The 12,249-nt window shown below is 42.3% G+C and overlaps 1 protein-coding gene across 41 annotated transcripts in view; it reads left to right on the top strand.

Annotated features, from left to right (window-relative positions):
* Positions 1–12,249, top strand: part of ZNF804A (zinc finger protein 804A) — a 455,187-nt gene that overhangs the window by 372,874 nt on the left and 70,064 nt on the right. The window lies entirely within an intron of this gene.

Below are 12,249 nucleotides of genomic sequence, written 5' to 3'. Positions count from 1 at the left end.
ATTTAAATATGTGCTAAAACCCTCCTGAGGGCAATAGGACTGCTACGCTTACTTAAAAGCAAACTATATTGATTTTAAACCTCAATAATTCCCTAAAAATGACTGGGACTGATCTGTTTGCTAGTTGCAGTAGGGATTTCAGCAGTTAGATGACACTATCCTTGATCCAGTTCCCAATAAAACCTGTAAGATATTTTGAAATGTTGTCCTTGAGTTGAATAGAAACTGTCTTCTGAGATGTACCGGTGAGAATGGGTTTTAAAACTGGTTTTCAAGCCTAATGAATTCCAGATTTAATGAATTTTGAGTGCTATTAATGAGAATGGCCAGGTAAGATACATGGGGATTGTGATCCAAAGAGTTAAAAATGATGAGAGACCAGTAAACTGAGGAAATGTGCAGCCTCAGCCTGAGCGCTGTGTTAGGGACAGTAGTACACTTGGGCTGAAAATTACCTCCGGGCCAGATTAAAACTGTTCCAGGTACAACAGGTTGGCTGTATCCCAGGCCCAAAGGATAAAAATGGCCAACAGCTGCCCAGGAAAGGGACAGTAGTGGTAGGTGCCCTTGTGCCTTAATGACCCTGAGCAGCAACACCTGTGTGCCAGTCCCACCCACTTGCTCTATTAATTCTGCCTGGGGCAGCTGCTGCTACACAGCCTTGTTCCAACTTCTGGAGGTTTAGGACCTGCAAACAGCTAGGAGAGAAAATGGTGAGTAATGTATTTTGGCTGGCTTTCTCTGTTTTTATTGCCTCATCTATGAATAATGTTTATTTCAGACAAGATGCAAACGTTTATCATTAATTATAGGTACCTAGAGTAAAATAATAGGATTTGTTAAGGTGTTTTGTTGGTGGTGTTTTTCCTCTTTGAACTATAAAGTGTTAACAAGGAGCCAACGTTTAATTATATCCATTCTGATTTATAATCTCGGAGGAAAAGAATAAATGCTAGAAGCTTATCAATAAGTGAGTCAGGCAAAACATACGAGGAGGAAAAACATATCAATATACATTTGTTGTGTTTTGAGGAGGGCGTCTGAACATTCCTTGTTTTCCGTCTTACGAGGAGCAAGATATTTTTCTGTTTATGAGGTCTGGAATAGGTGATTATTTAACACGTTGTCCCACTGAAAGGATGAGCGGAGCACGAAGGGCTCCGCAGACTAATGGCAGGCAGGTGGAGGGGCTGACAGTGAGCCTTTTGTTAAACTTAAAGCGTTGTTGCATTTGAATTGGTTTTAATCCTTCGGCTGTGGGCATAGCGGAGCACGCGGGACCGTAGGCTTTGCTGGTGCTTTACCGTCCTTCAGAAGGATGGAGAGTTGCTCTTTACCTTTTCCTCTATGGTGCTTTTTGTTTTGTTTCCTGATGTCGTTGTTAGCTGTGGATTGGCCTTAATGGGCTCTTCTAAAGCTGTGGTACGGTTCGACGTGGAGTTCCTCAGCCGGTATTGCTGACTTAAAGCACGGGCTGCCACGTGGCGAGCATAAGTAGGGGCCGCCATGTCCGCCACCCCCAGGCACGTGCTGTGGGACGGCTGCAAAGTAACGGAAGCGGCATCTTCGTATCTGCAAAGCGCCGTGACGAATACGCTTTTAAACGTCTTTTGCAGCGTGTTCTCTACACAAGTAAATACCGCTTATCAGCTATGAAGAGAAACGTTAAGTTGGCTTTTGTTGTGGTGTGTGTTTTTTTTTTTTTTTTTTTTTGTCCTTGCAAAATGTTTTTCTGCTTTTGCAAACGGGTGGAAGCCGCTCCGCAGCAAAATGAGACGAAGCAAAACGCCGGTCCTGCACAGGTGTTGAAAGGCGCGAGCCGAGTGCCAGAGCGCTGCTGTGCTGCCTGGGCAAAGCCAGCGCTTGCGCGTACGTGTCGCTTCCAGTTATACCCATTTCCATAGACCAGAACAATCATGTGCTTTATTTAGGAGCAGAAGGTAGAAGCAGAGCATTCCGTGAGGCTGGTTACCGAGACTGAGCCCAGCAGGGCTCCGGAATGTCCCTTTTGTCACCAGGTAAAAGCTCCTGTGCTGAGTCATCTGCTGTCTATGTAGAAGGACCCTTTAACGAGCCACTGTTCATTCGGGCATTTGCACTGATGTAGTGAAGCTGGGAGACGTCTCAGCGAGCATTCACTGTGGTGTTTGTCAGATTTTTGATGAAATTTCCTCCCGCCCCCCCCCCCCCCCCCCCCGCCCTTCCGTTCTTCAGCCGTGAAAAGAGTTGTTCACAGAGGCGCACGCTGCCAGACAGCGGTGATGGAAAGGGGAGCGGCTGCGGGGTGTTTTGCTCTGGTAAGGTGGGGCTCATAGAAGTAAAGGGACGAGTGCGAATTTCTGAGTTGAACGTCTGATTGCAATTCTGTACGCTCCATGTGAAAATCCCCGGGTGATGTGTTTATATCAACTGAAAACGAAGTTGCAAATATACAAAAGAAAAAAGTTTCGCAGTCTTGCAGCCTGTCCTCGCAGCCCTTGATCCAAACGGAAAGCAAGGCTACATATTTTTGTTTTTCACAGGACTGTTTAGCCAATAGATCAAATACAGCTCTTCGCTGCACCTCGAGCTGGCGCTGCACGGCGCGCTCCTCGTGCCCCGGCTGCAGCTCAGCGTGTTGGGCTGTTGCAGGGCGCTGGGTGGGAAGGGCCTGGGTTAACCCGTGCTGTTAGTCCCATCCATAGGAACACCGGATAATACGCTCCGCTTTCACAGCGAGAGGTAGCATGTTATTTTAGGTGGTGTTTTTTATCTTTGGCCTTCAGCGCATATTAAGATTTTTTTTTTTTCCTCAGCTTATTCCAGTACCCGACTGAAATGCCACCAGTGTTAATAGGATAGCAGAGTAAATGTCATGAGCCGAAGGGACCACGGCAGTGTGTACTTGCCACGTGTAGGAGCAGTACTTTATTATAGCACGATATGGAATTTATGGGCACTGCTGTAATATTCTAGATGTGCCTCTTTTGTTGGAATCTGACATATATCAGTGTTCAAGTCAGGCTGTTGCAGCAGCAGCTCCCTTTGCTCTCTGTACCTTTGCTGTACTGCTGTGGAGCTGTACAGTCCCTGTGATGTACTGTCAACTGGAGCAGGTAAAACTGGCCCCTGAATATTATTTATTGGCCTGTGAATGCAGATTACATACACGCTTTATTACCTGCTAATTTACCACCTGCTGGCTGAGGGATGGGGGAAGTCTACTATTTGTTTTATAGGAATACATTATGCCATTAACCTTTCACTCCTATGGGCCATGAGGAAGAATTCCCTCAGTTAAATCACTGTTCTAATAATGCTCTACAAATGAAAACAATGATTTATTGAACCTCATGGTGTCTAATAAACATAAATTATATGCTAACGTTCTGTATATCGCAAGGATCATACATACAGCTTGTTGCTCTTTTCAGGGACTGCTTGAGTTCTCTCAGAAATGTCTTTTCTAGCCTTAATGACTCTGATTCTACAACTAACATCATCTTGCCACCCCAGGGGGGCAGCCAGCTGCAGGGCTCTGGCTCTGTGCTCCATGGAAGGAGGTGGTGCCTTCACTGGCTGTCACTGCTGTGCACAAATTTGTGTGTTAGTATTCCAGCTGAGCCTGCTCCTGGGGTGCTTTAAGGCTCACCAATTTTGGAACAGAGGTGGCTGTACTTGATGTAGGTTTGTTGAGGTGCTCATGTGCTGAGGTTTCTGACTGGTTCAGATCATTGCTGTACTGCCCATGCTTGATAGCAGAGGGAATGCTGTTTAGGAAGAGCTCATCTGGGGTCCTCACAAACTGAGGAGCTGTATGAATGTACACAGAGGGTCTGGCCTCGTAGTGCTATACATTACTTTTGTCTCCTTTTCCCTCTCATCTCTCTGTCTTCTTCATTTCCCTGTTTTTTAAAGACTTCAGACCAAGTTCACTTGTTTTTTTTTTTCTCTCTATTAAAGTGAAGTGTTCTGCAAACTTTCCAGTATTTCAGTACATTTTGTGAGAGAGTACATTTGCAACAAGTGCAGCACTTGTGCTGTATCACCTCTGTATTTCTGCACCTTCCTGATAGCCTGCAGTCTCTCCCATCTATTTCAAGCATTGCCAATTAAAACAAAAAAAAATTCTTTGCAATGTATGTGACATTCACCTTGATACCTATGGCATTCAAAGTGCCTGCTGCTTTTTAAGCTAGTGATTAAGAACTGTCTGAAATAGTTTCATATGTGGTTTTTGAATCCTCAGTCAGCTCACTGCTACTGTGAAGCATTTCTCCTTGGCTTTACTGTTGTTTAACAAATTCCTTCGTGGGAACTCTTGGTCTTGAAAATTAAGTAATCTCTTTTCCTCTTGTAAACACTTATTTCCTACAAATGAAGCGTCAATGCTCTAACACTGTTTTTAGTAGATAGAGATCAGTCTAGGATGTGACCAAGATGCAGCAAACAGTGAAGTGATTAAGCATGTGGTCTCTCTCTTTCCTATGACCTCATTTTTCTTTTAATTCTCTGTCCAGGTGCTTTTCCCATGCCATTAAGTTGCTTCCTAGCAAAGCCATTTCATGCGTCTTTGTTCTACCTCTCAGTTTAAGAACTAGTTCAGAACCTGAAATAAAATGGATGCAGACGCTGTTTTCCCTTTGATGGTATTTCTAACCATCTTCAAGAAATGTATCGATTTGCTGTTCCTGTGATCAGTAAGCTTAAAGCTAAGGCATGAACATCTTCCTTCTAACAGCAGGTTAAAAGAAGATGAATCAAACTTGAATAACTGGATTCCATGTAGGTGACTTAAAAATGGAGCTAACAAAAAAGCTGATCTTGTACGGTGAAGGAATTACACCAGAAATTTTCTCCCCTAGAAAATATACCATTCTGTAGTTCCTTGTACTTAAGGCACTGAAAGAAAAGGCTTATGTGATCAAATGATGAGAATGGTAACATCAATTTTCTTAACTTTAACTGACCTCAGGTGGCAGAAATTAATGGGACAGCCATGGTCCTGTTTAATAGATGTAGTATATCTGTGAAGAGTACTGAAAACAAGGATGTTTACTCTAGGCCCTTGTCAGAAATTTTATGCCTCAATTTCAGTGTATTTAATTAGTACAGTTAGATTATATCTTTAAGATTGTGTCTATTTTAAAAACAAAACTGTGTATTCTATGGGTCTGGGGTGTGAATTGGTCACTAACATACTTTACTGATGTGATGCTCCTTTCAGCTTACTCTTTTTTTTTTAATTGTAGGGTTAGATTGTTAAGAATGAGGTAGAAGTTACGAACAGTTCATTCAGACACTGTTTCAAATGGTATCAATCACAGATCACAGCGACCTGAAAGAAAGCTGTGGATTGGAAGGTAGATATTGTCTTCTAAAAGCTTCTTCCATTTCCCCAAGTGCTGCCTGCTGAATGATTTTTTTTTTTTTCTTGAATGAGTATTTGGCAAAGTCAGCTCAGTTTCCAGTTGGAATAGTTGACCATGGCACATGAAGGCGAGATGCAGTTCATCTTGTAGAAGCAGGCTTAGGTAGGAGAAGTTAACTAGCTCTATAGGTATGTCACATCCTAATCTCTGCAGCCTGTTCTGAATCCTGGCTAGCAGTGGAGGTGCTGGTTTGCAGGTTGGATCAGATGTTTGCTTAAAATTTTGGTGAGCGACTCTTGCTTAAAGTAATTATTCCATCAATTCTTGCTGATGGGTCTAAATACTATATTCAGAAGTTAATTCTAAAACTGGTACAGATGCATCCTTCCAGCAAGTAGGTAGCTGTGCACAGAGGCTTCCTCTGAGTGTTCTCCCAGCTTGTTTGAGGGAGAATAATCCAGTTCAAGCATCCACTTGAGGGAAAGCAAATGATCTGGGGACTCTTTATAGTCAATCCAGTCAGCTTCTGTTATCTTCACGATTGATATGGTTGATTTATGAAAACGGTACTCTAATATCTGGATATGATATAATAAACAACCGTTTTTCACGTTTTTATTGGAAATATAATGATGGTCAGTGCCACAACTGTGGTGGTTCATATCAGATACCAATCAATATATGTGACTGAGCCAAGGTCACAGTTCAGTAATGCAAGAAGACCTTCAGTGTTCTTTTGGTTGCCTGGTTTTCAGAGAAACACTCACGCTGTTTGCTCTTGCTCCTCCTGTGCTTCCTTACAGCTTCTGCGTTTATTGCATTATTACAGCAAAACCTGACAACTTTGTGGCCTCACAGCTATGAAGTTCCTATGGCTTTCTCTAAAATTGCTCCTTGGGCTTTTTGTTGGAGGTGCAGACACTTCTCACTCTGCCTGGCTGCTGTTTGCTGCTCCCTGAGCATATATATAGCCACAAGTGTGAGTAGTCATGCAAGTGGTGGACCAAATATGAAATGTGTATGGGGGAAGCTGAGGGCCTTGTGGAGGGGCTGTTAGCAACAAGGGGAAGCTGGATGCTTGGCTGTTCCTCACAGTACGATGCAGGAGAGGTGGGGTAAGGCGAGAGGTGTGAGGTGGAGTAGCTCGGTGGGTTGACAGTGTACAGACTGGGTAGAAGATGAATGTCTTGTGTAGGAAATCAGGGTTCATTAGCTTTGCTCCTTGCAGAAAAACATGGTATTAATTGCCTTTGGTCTCCTGGGGAACCAGTAGCTGTGTTTGAAACTTTTCTGCTTCTTATTGTGTGATCGCTGAGGCATGCTCTGAACAGGAGGATGTCTTTGATCTGGCAGATCAAAACCTGTAAAGGAAATCTTCTGAGGTAAGGAAATCTGAATCGCCAGAGCCAGCTTTTAACGAAACAGAGACCTCTCTCTGGAATAAAGGATAAGTGTTGCTAGGGACTGGAAATATGAAGCCTGTGTTCTGTAACAGCTGATGCTCTCTGGGGCACAGCCGGTGCCTGCAAGGCAAAGGAGAAATTACTTGAGGATTTCTATTGAGGGTGGGGAGAAGAGCTGAGAAGCTGTAAGCGGGAGTGAAAGGGCAGCCTGACACGATTTGTGGTTAACATGAGTTCCACTGCTTGCAAGTGTGAAATACACGAAGCGGGAGCATTAGACAATAGCTTACAGTGCTGGGTAATGTGGCCCAGGACTTTCTTTCCCTGTAGATGCTGACATATTTTGAATCTCCATATTTAATTTGAGGCTTTCCGTCCATTTGAGTGTTGTGACACTGAGGATTGACTTCATGTGGATGAAGTCTATGCTGAGGGTCTGTTTAATCTCTTTAACAGTGAATATATGAGAGGTGGAGAGAGAAAACTTGTTGTGCATGGTGTTTGCATGAGACATAGTTCCCATCTGTGATTTCCCTCTTGATCCTCTCAGCATTCTTCTGCTCATGCGTTACTATTCTTACTGATTTCTTTCACCATAGTCACCTGAGATAGGACTGTTTATTTTCTTATCTGTAAAGGTATCCAGTTTGGAGGTATGCCTTTATAATGTATGGCATAAATTATTAGGTAGTGCTGATGTAGAGAGAAATACCATGATGTGCAAAACCCAATCTCCCTGAAGGATGACATAATGCATAATTCTCTGCAACAGCTATTTACCTAGACAGGCTCTGCTTCCATGCTGCAAGCCCTGTGGTGTGCAAAACCCTGGGCAAACTCCACAGTGGTAACAGTTTGTTTCTTGTGCTGCTTCTGAAGGGGCACTTTGAACAAAAGCAGTAAAACACAGATGGGATTTTGTTTGAACCATCATACTCTTTGACAAAATTCATGTCACTGGAAAGTGCTTTTGTAGGAATGGACTGCCCTGGGTGTAAACCATACGCTATGTGTCGTGTATATGTGTGACTGAGTAAGCTGTGGAGTGATGACTGGGGAGTTCTTAGCAGCTTTCTGATAAAACCTATTGCCAGCAAGCTGATCTACATTCATCCAATATCCTTAATTGATTTTTTTTTTAACGTAACACAATTGGTAACAGTGCTTAAACTTTGGTTAGTCTGCGGTAATTGTGAAACAGGAGAGCTCCCAGTTAGATGGTAGAATAATAGCTCAGAAGTGGGGAAAAAAAAATCAGGAAGGTTAGTTACTAGAAATCTTATTTTGCTGAAAATACAGAAATACATTAAAACAGACAAGTGCATTAACAAACTTAAAATGAGCTTTTCATTACTTAATTTTTTTTCCTGTGGAATTCAACGCTTTGGCATTCTAAGTAAAGCTGGAAGTGGAAATCTCAGCAGCACTGCATTAATTTTTCAAGCCTTAATGTGCTAGACAGGGAATAAGTTATTACATCTGTTGCCCTCTGGGAGGAAGAATGAAAAGCAAAAATGATTCTCCACCGTTAGGATGGAGCCACTGAATAATAGCTGATATAAGCAGCGGCGTGGTGGAAGAAAAGCTTACAGCAGCTTTTGTGTCATCATTAGGGGTGAACATTTCTCTGTATAACTAGTGTAGCAAGATTAGGAAACATGGCAGGGCTTATTTGTTCATCTCAAGGGGCTCTTTACAATTATGAGAGAATTTCAAATGAGTACCTCATGCGCAGCCATGGCTGATCTATGTGAGACTCCTTTTTTTTTTTCCTAAGTTAAATTTACAGCCTGTACAAACCGCTTCCAGGATACACGGGAGAAAATGCAAGCCAGTGAGTGCACTGTGGCTCTCAAGCTGTGGTACCTTTAGGCAGGTTGATGTGTTGCTCATCCCTGCAGGGAGGGACCTGAAGCAAGGAAGGAGTGGGCTCCTGCCCAGTGGGAATAAATGCATGGGGTCCTCGTCCCCTAAACTTCTTACTAATTGTTGTCTGGGCAGTAAGCACAGCTGTAAAGCTTTGTAAGGGATAGCCGGGCAGGTTAACAGAGAGGTAGCCCCAGTCTTGAGTAGACAAGTATGGAAAATATGTAGGTGTCCATGAAGGCTCCAGGAGATGGAAGAGGATGCCAAATCCCTGCTACGCTGTTGCTATTATATGTCACAAAGCATCTCAGCCATTAGGCATCTTTGAGCAGTATGAAAGGCTTTGCTAATACTGTAGGGAGCTGAAGATCAAGGGATTATCTTCCTAGCGGTCCGGCTTTTATATGCTGTTATAGCTGTTGCTGTGTCTTTTAGACAAGTGTGTTGAAAAGATACTCAGATCATGAAAGAGGAAAACTATTGCAGGGCTTCTATTGGTTATTTATTTCTGTGATTCTGAAGGGCTCCTCATTGGGATGTCAGGAGTTATCATGGCGTCTGGAGGAAGGAAGTCAGCTGAGACAAAGTATTTAAAGCCTTTTGGAATCTCTCTTTCCTTTATTGAAAAGAAAATTTAGAATACTAAGTATCGATTTTCAACTTCATCTTTATTTAATCAATCTTAAAGTAGTTTATAAGTAGCTTTATTGTAGGCTGCTATTGACTGGGGATCTAAGGAAAGCTCACTTTACCCGATGGAGCTGGCTGTATTGTCTGAGTCTTCATTTGCTTTTCTGCTAATTAGTATTGAAGTGATATTATTTTCATGGAATGACTATGCCTTGTCAAGGGTTTCTCTGAGATCTGTGATACTGAATGCTGTGGCAGTTTACTGGACCACAGGACATAATGCATCAACAAAGCATGTGAGCTAATAGAGAAAGGAAGTGAAAACTAAAGCAGCTAATGGAAACGTTCTGTTGCTAATTCATTGCAAATACTATCAAACTGCACTGGTTTATTGAGGCAACCTAGCAACAGCCTTTGACTGTTCCTTCCACTCATTCTTTAATGTTCTTGTATTTGTCTTGAGCAAAGCCAGAGAGGTTGTTAGTATGCAGATCTAGTGAAATCAGCCTTCCTAAGCTTGATTCATCGCTATTTAATTAAAGGTTGTTGGACATCTTCGGTGTAGTTTGCGTAGAGTGGTTATACCTTAAACCTTACCCAGCTGAATCTGACAGCTTGTCCCTAAATCCTGACAGGTCATGTGCTCTTGCAGACATTGTCCTTTGAAAACCAATGTAGCTGTGCTGCTGTCAACAGGCTTGAAATAGGAACCTTCCTAATCATAAGCACTTTACGTGGCATTGACAGTATGGAGCAGTGGTGTGCTGAATGTGAAATTGTTTGTTTGTAAATGCGGAGTAAATATGTCTCTGTATTTCTTTTGTGCATGTGTGAACATGCAGAAAGCTTTCTCACTACTCTTGCCTCTGTGCTAACTTGTAATTAGCTCTATGCATTGAACTAAACAGAAGACTCCTCAAAAACGTGTAAATTATTTTTTCACTCTTAAAGCCCACCTTACCTGAGAGGTCAGCTGTAGCTAAAGGCATCTAGAGGTCACTGCATAACAGCTTGGGAAAGGATGATTTTGCAAGTGTTACAGGGAGTCCAGCAATTATAAGTAAGGGGTAGATCTTCTCTTGCAAAGGGCAGTCTGTCTCAGAGGTAGATTAATACTGACATATCCCCTTTAGAGAAGAAGCTCAGAAATGACAGCCATTTGGATTTCTGTCTGGAAATGCTGTCAACACCCACACATCATGGAAAAAAAACCGTGGTCTCTTGGCTGCCTGCGGCTGCAGCCATCTGTTTGGATGGCACATTCCTCTCTTAGCTTGGTTGGAGTGGTTCACTAGGACTTTGTGGGTGCCAGGCAGCAATAGCTGGAAAAGAGCAGGCTGTATATCTCAACGCGGACTGTTTTGTTACCAGGAGCCCTCATTCTGCATGACTGTAATAGCATTGCAAGTATCCTTGCTTTGCCAACATTTGTTTGGTACTTACCAAAGTAAAGGAAGAGAGATGAGGGGAAACTATCCTTGTACAATCCTGTCTAGATGCAGTGAGTACCTTAAACTATATAATGTGGGACAGTCCAAATGCCTTTGAAGTGGTAATCTCCCAAGCTTTCAGACCGAGCTAAAGAACCACTGCATTTTTGTTACCCGGTGAATCAGCTGGGACTTGTGGTGTAGAATTGCTCATTCAGTTCCAGGATGGAAGGCAGACAAAAGAGCTAATTGCATTGCTATTGGGTATGGACACAGCACTTTAAAAAACAACAGCAACAAAATCTATTAACCATGCCTTAAAAGTGGGAAGATCTGCAGAGCTAGAAGATACTGCAACTGTAAGATATCTTATGCTGTGGATTTCACATATTTTTGTTCCGCATTTAACAATAGGATGACTTCACTCAGGGAAAAAAACACCCATGATTATTAATTCATTAGATACTTAATAGACTGATATTTATCTCAGTTAACTTCTTCAGTTTTGTATAAGAGCTTTTCAGGTAACAAAAAACCACCAATACCATTACGCTCAATCGAAGTAACGGTGCACAAGTGTCACTTGGGATTTGATGCTCTGTAACATCATACCCCTGAAGATTCAGAACAGCACGTGTTTCCTGTGCTTTGTATGAAGGTGTTATTACGCTCTAGGTTCCACATTCTGTAACACATGCAGTGTCTCTGCCTTTGAAGGTGACAACAAGTATTCAGATCTGCTCTCTCTGTTACAGACTCTGCTGTGTCCATTTGCTTTTCATATCGTAGAATACCACATTGCAGGTGCCACTAAATGAGATTATAGCTGGGCTGTGTGGTTAGATTGAAAAGAGTTTATCTTCTCAGTTGTGTGTTTCCCGTACTTGCTCGAGTGTGAATGTAACCGGAGCCTGTGCTCAAATTGCAGAGGGGGGCTGTGTGTTGTCAGACCTTGTGGGAAGGAGAGGTGCCCTCTCAAGCTGACAGGAGGAAGGAACATTTGATTTTAGTCCTTCTGGTTCTGCTGTCTGAAAGTGCAAGGTGCTTGGGAGGATTGAAAATACAAGCTATCTGCTAACAAGACAGGCTTTTAAGGTTAATGGTTGAGAGCCCCATGAGTTCCCTTTGTAAAACAGAGCTAGGTTTATGGGTAACATCAGGTACTAATATTCCCTTTGCCAAAACCAGTGTTTTAAAAGGTGTTTTTTTTCTTTCAAACTGTAGGCAAATGAAATCTCTTTATTACATGGTTCCCATTCAGTCTTTCCTTATTGTAGAACTGTACTCAGTCTTCATCTGAAATGTCTGTTATTTGGCCTTTTCCCCTAAAAAGCCTCATTGCTTCTTACACATAACTACTATTCCCTTTTTTCTCTAACCATATATTTCTTTCTCATATGCAATGATAATCTAATATTTTTCTTTTTTGTCAGTCCCCTGATTTTTTTTTTTTATGTGACCATGTCAATATTGCACTGAATATCACATTAATGTCACTATCTCTCAAAAAGGAAAAAAACATGCTGAATGTTCTTGGCTTATGTTTTGACTAAATTGTTTAAGAACTAT

This window comes from Phasianus colchicus, chromosome 7 (assembly GCF_987193195.1).
Source record: "Phasianus colchicus chromosome 7, bPhaCol1.hap1.1, whole genome shotgun sequence".
Taxonomy (NCBI): domain Eukaryota; kingdom Metazoa; phylum Chordata; class Aves; order Galliformes; family Phasianidae; genus Phasianus; species Phasianus colchicus.
Note: the sequence above shows the minus strand (reverse complement) of the source record. Positions and strands in the feature narration are given on the sequence as shown.